The following is a 6,000-nucleotide window of genomic DNA, read 5'->3' as shown; positions in this document are numbered from 1 at the left end:
ACGCTTCCTTCTAGCTGTTACATACTTTTGCACGAATACAATATACCCTTTTACTCTACAAGTAACGGGTATAATAACTGAATATAGGGAAGACAAGAAAATCTCCGCGAAGTCCGCGTACAAAAGTGTATAAGGCTTTGTCCTCAAACATTTTCGTCATGAGTTGTTTTGAATCCAATCCGAATTATCTTATTAAGGATGAGCAAAAGATGTTTGTAGAATGCCTGGTGGAATTCTTCCACAGACTGACATAACGTTGTCATATGATATTCAATCCCGCTTATCTGCGTAGTTTGCGTGTCTCGTGATTTTATGACGTACGGTAAATAAAAAATTTAGCTATCCCTACAGTATGTTCCTACGTTTTTAAAACTCGATCAACTCCCTTTTTCTAACAGCTGAACTTTGTTGGGTTTCCAAAAAATTCCCTTAAGCTTTATAGGATGTCTGGTACCCTGTCCAGAATTAGCTCGATTCTCATAAAATATTTGTTAATTTTGAGCATTTAGTACTAAACCGTCGTCGCATGCAGACGTGTATTTATTGTGCTCCGGGAAAAAGTATTCAATAAAATCACAAAAGTGCAGTGACCGTTTTAATAAATCTACTATATCGCGAAAAGACGCTTTCTGCGATGAAATCGCGAATGTTTATATTGATTGGTCATTTAATTAATATAAAACTTAACACTTAAAACCCTAATTAACTTTACCACGAATACAATGAGTCTGAACGACGTTCGCACACAACGTCAACGTGAGCAAGACAAGAGACGGCTCTGAGTACAAAGAAATAACGCGTACTTCTCTTTTAAAGCAACCGAAAATAATGCAAGCTCTGATCAAGCGCGGGCAATTACCCCCATCTTGACCGTGTTCTTAAACGTAGCGAGCGAGAGACCGCGTTCTTGCTCCCCCTCGCTACCATCGACGTCTCTGCCAAAGAGCGCTGAAAGTGCATCAATGCAGGTATGCAATAACCTAAGCCCATCAGCAGTAACTAACACCGCAATTTCTTTAACAACGTCAACTGTAACTACAACAACAACTGCAACCGTATCGACTGCGCGTTTAATGACATCATCAGCTAGCAGCGCAAATATTAATACGTCTGCCGCTGCGCTGCCCGAAAAACAGAACAAAACCAATGAATGTGCTAAGCCGGCTGTGCAGACTGGTATGGATCGCTACATCCAAATCAAAAGGAAGCTGAGCCCTCTAAATTCTCAACGCAAAATAACCCATAACAATGCTAGCCTAGCTGGAATAGAAACGCCCATGAACTCAAACCGATTTAAAATCTTGGAAGACGCCTATGACGTTTAGGCAGCCGAATCCACTGAAGTCGAGAAAAGGAAACCAAAACCTCCGCCTATTTATATTCGAGAAAAAAGTTCCAATGTTCTTGTCAACAAAATTATCGAGCTTATTGGAAAGGATAACTTCCACATAATACCTTTAGTAAAAGGCAACATCCAGGAAACAAAGGTTCAAATGAAGTCTGAAGATAATTACAGAGTATTATCGAAATATCTTTCCGAGATTAAAAAGAACTTTTACACGTATCAGCTAAAAAGTAGCAAGGGCCTGCAAGTCGTACTTAAGGGCAAGAGAAGGGATTTAACGCTAAGACAGTCTTCAACATCCTTAACAGGGATAGAAAGCCACAGCCACTCTTTAAGGTTGAGCTCGAACCAGAAAATAAGCCCCTAAAGAAATAAGAAGTGCACCCCATTTACAATCTTCAGTTCCTGCTGCACCGCAAAATTACAGTTGAGGAACCGCACAAACTCAATGGCCCGGAACAATGTGCGAACTGCCAAGAATATGGCCATACAAGGTCATACTGTAAACTGCGGCCGGTGTGTGTAGTTTGTGGAGATCTTCATGACTCCGCACACTGCCCAGCGAGCAAAGATGACTGCAACTCGAAAAAGTGCGGCAACTGAGGTGCCAATCACACTGCTAACTACAGAGGCTGCCCTGTTTATAAGGAGCTGAAAAGTCGCATCCACCAGAGAGGAACTGCCGCCCGCACCCAAAATAAACAGATGACAGCTTCCAGATCAAACCCTGAAGTCTTCTTCTCGACTGCAGGCAGATCCTCACTAGGACCCTTAAACTCTGATAAAAATGTTAATTACGCAAGCGCCTTACGGAGTTTATGACGTTTATGCGCACAACTATGCAAGATTTAATGCGATACCAAAATCTATTGATTCAAATGCTGGTTTCACAACAATCCAAATAATGACTTTCCTAAGGATATCTACGTGGAACGCTAACGGCGTCTCACAGCATAAACTTGAGTTAGCTCAATTCCTACTCGACAACAATATCGACGTAATGCTGCTTTCAGAAACACACCTTACAAACAAATACAATTTTCAACTACGAGGTTATTCATTCTACGGAACAAATCATCCAGATGGTAAAGCACATGGTGGGACTGGAATTCTAATCAGAAGCCGTATTAAGCACCACTATCATAACAAATTTGATAAAAAATTCCCTACAGGCCACATCTAAAAATATACAGACAAATACTGGCAACCAACTTACACTAGCCGCCGTATACTGCCCCCTCGCTTCACCATAGCTGAAGATGAGTTTATGCAGTTTTTCAACTCACTAGGAGCACACACACTGGGGATCACGTCTCGTGACTCCAAAAAGAAAACAGCTCTATAATGCAGTTATAAAAGCCAAGAACAAGCTGGACTATGTTTCTCCTGGCAGACCAACATACTGGCCGGCAGACCCAAGGAAACTACCTGACTTACTACCTTACTACCTACCTGACGATTTCAAAATTGGAGCTGGAGTTCCTCACGAAAGCGTGCTCGGGCCAACATTATATGTCCTCTACACAGCAGACATCCCAACAAGCACACGACTAACAACATCTACGTTTGCTGATGATACAGCCATTATCACCCGCTTAAAATGCCCGATGCAAGCAACTGCGCAGCTCGCTCTTCATCTGGTCGATGTTGAAAAGTGGCTATCAGATTGGCGAATTACCCTGAACAGGCAAAACTGCCCGCCGCTCATGTTAAACTATACTCTACTCCCGCAAGCAAACGAAGTGACATATCTAGGAGTACACCTCGACAGAAGACTCACATGGCGCCGGCACATTGAAGCCAAAAGAACACACCTAAAGCTAAAAGCCAGTAGCCTTCATTGGCTTATCAACGCTCGGTCTCCCCTTAGTCTTGAATATAAAGTCCTGCTGTATAACTCGGTACTAAAACCTATAGGGATGTACGGCTCCCAGTTATGGGGGAATGCCAGCAATAGCAATATTGACATAGTCCAGCGAGCTCAGTCGAAGATCTTGAGAACAATCACCGGGGCTCCGTGGTACGTTCGCAACGAAAACATACATCGCGACTTAAACATTCTACCAGTCAAAGATGTGATCGCAGAACAGAAGGAAAAGTACTTTACCAAGCTATTGTCGCACCCTAAGACCTCTCGGTCTGACAAGGTTGATCAACCAATCACGCCTTCGTCGCAATGACTTACCCACCCAGCGACCGACTTCCATTCAGATAACTTGAAATCCATTTAAGCAGATCAACTGGAAAACCTAACAGGTCAAGTTTTTGAAATGCTTTACTAAAGTCAGTTTAAATGACGTCTGTTTGAAAACAAATATTGAAGCCTTTTATCACAAATGTAGTGAGCTCTAGAAGGTTTGTGATTGTGGATCTACGTTTAATAAATCCGTGTTGACACGGAGAAATGATTGATCTACAAAAGTGCTGCAAATGAGGAGTAATGATTTTTTCAAAAAGCTTTGGAATAGCTGACAACTTAGAAATACCCCCGTAGCTACTGGCTTCTTACTTGTTACCTTTTTTGAAAAGATGAATAAAAAATGATTCCTTAAAAATATTTGGGAATTGGGAAGTTTCTAGAGATAAGGTAAACAACTTGTGAAGAGGTTTGCACAGGGCCTTAGCGCAATACCTAAGCACGCACCCTGGAATACCATCGGGCCCGGCGAATAAACAGGCTTAATACGAAGAAGATCCAAAAGAAGAGAGTTTTCTGTTAAAGTGGGACAGAATATGAGGTTTGACTTCTACATGGTGTAATCGGCTATTGCCTTATCTGTGGCAGCGAGGAAGGATAAGAATTAGATTTACGCTTGGTGTTAACAAAATTATAAAACTGTTTCGGGTCACTCACCACTGCCAAGAATATGGCCATACAAGGTCATACTGTAAACTGCGGCCGGTGTGTGTAGTTTGTGGAGATCTTCATGACTCCGCACACTGCCCAGCGAGCAAAGATGACTGCAACTCGAAAAAGTGCGGCAACTGAGGTGCCAATCACACTGCTAACTACAGAGGCTGCCCTGTTTATAAGGAGCTGAAAAGTCGCATCCACCAGAGAGGAACTGCCGCCCGCACCCAAAATAAACAGATGACAGCTTCCAGATCAAACCCTGAAGTCTTCTTCTCGACTGCAGGCAGATCCTCACTAGGACCCTTAAACTCTGATAAAAATGTTAATTACGCAAGCGCCTTACGGAGTTTATGACGTTTATGCGCACAACTATGCAAGATTTAATGCGATACCAAAATCTATTGATTCAAATGCTGGTTTCACAACAATCCAAATAATGACTTTCCTAAGGATATCTACGTGGAACGCTAACGGCGTCTCACAGCATAAACTTGAGTTAGCTCAATTCCTACTCGACAACAATATCGACGTAATGCTGCTTTCAGAAACACACCTTACAAACAAATACAATTTTCAACTACGAGGTTATTCATTCTACGGAACAAATCATCCAGATGGTAAAGCACATGGTGGGACTGGAATTCTAATCAGAAGCCGTATTAAGCACCACTATCATAACAAATTTGATAAAAAATTCCCTACAGGCCACATCTAAAAATATACAGACAAATACTGGCAACCAACTTACACTAGCCGCCGTATACTGCCCCCCTCGCTTCACCATAGCTGAAGATGAGTTTATGCAGTTTTTCAACTCACTAGGAGCACACACACTGGGGATCACGTCTCGTGACTCCAAAAAGAAAACAGCTCTATAATGCAGTTATAAAAGCCAAGAACAAGCTGGACTATGTTTCTCCTGGCAGACCAACATACTGGCCGGCAGACCCAAGGAAACTACCTGACTTACTAGACTTTGCAATTACCAAAAACATTCCTAAAAATCTGATAAGCGTCGAATGCCTCTCGGATCTTTCATCGGATCACTCGCCTGTCCTGTTTATTCTACTCCGACATACAGGCGCATTGGAGCAATCGTTTAAATTGACATCACAGAAAACCAATTGGGTTAAGTACAAGAAATACATTAGCTCACACATTGAGCTAAGTCCTCATCTCAACGATGAAGCCAGCGTAGACAGATTTGTTAATACACTGGAGTCTGTACTCGTCTCTGCAGCTCGAATTTCAACACCCCAAACTACAAGTACGCAAAGTAACCAAAAGAAGACAAATCTACAAATAGAAGAGCTCGTCCTCGAAAAGCGATGCTTACGTCGAGAGTGGCAACTCCACAGATCGCCATCTGCTAGCCAAAGCTTAAAATATGCCTCACGTCAACTCACAAAAGCTTTACAGCAAGAAGAAGCACATGTCCACCGACCCTACATAGAGCAATTGTCAACATCTAGTACAAAACACTCACTATGGAGAGCTCACCCTACTCTAAGCTCACCGAAAGTAACTGTGATGCCTATTAGAAATCCCACAGGCGGCAAGGCGCGCAGTGATGCAGACAGAGCCAGCACGTTTGCCAACCACCTTAAAAATGTCTTCCAACCAAATCCTGCCACTAGTGCGTTCACCTTGGCGACTTTACCATATGAGCCTCAGCTTCAACATGAACAAATTGAGTTTCGCCCAAACGAAATCGTTAACATCATCAAAAATCAGCTCAATCCGAAAAAATCCCCGGGCTGCGACCTCATATCTCCCAAAATGATCATTGAGCTCCCATATT

The sequence above is a fragment of the Drosophila rhopaloa genome, unplaced genomic scaffold (genome assembly GCF_018152115.1).
Source record: "Drosophila rhopaloa isolate 14029-0021.01 unplaced genomic scaffold, ASM1815211v1 contig_4, whole genome shotgun sequence".
NCBI lineage: Eukaryota > Metazoa > Arthropoda > Insecta > Diptera > Drosophilidae > Drosophila > Drosophila rhopaloa.
This window is presented reverse-complemented; position numbering follows the sequence as displayed.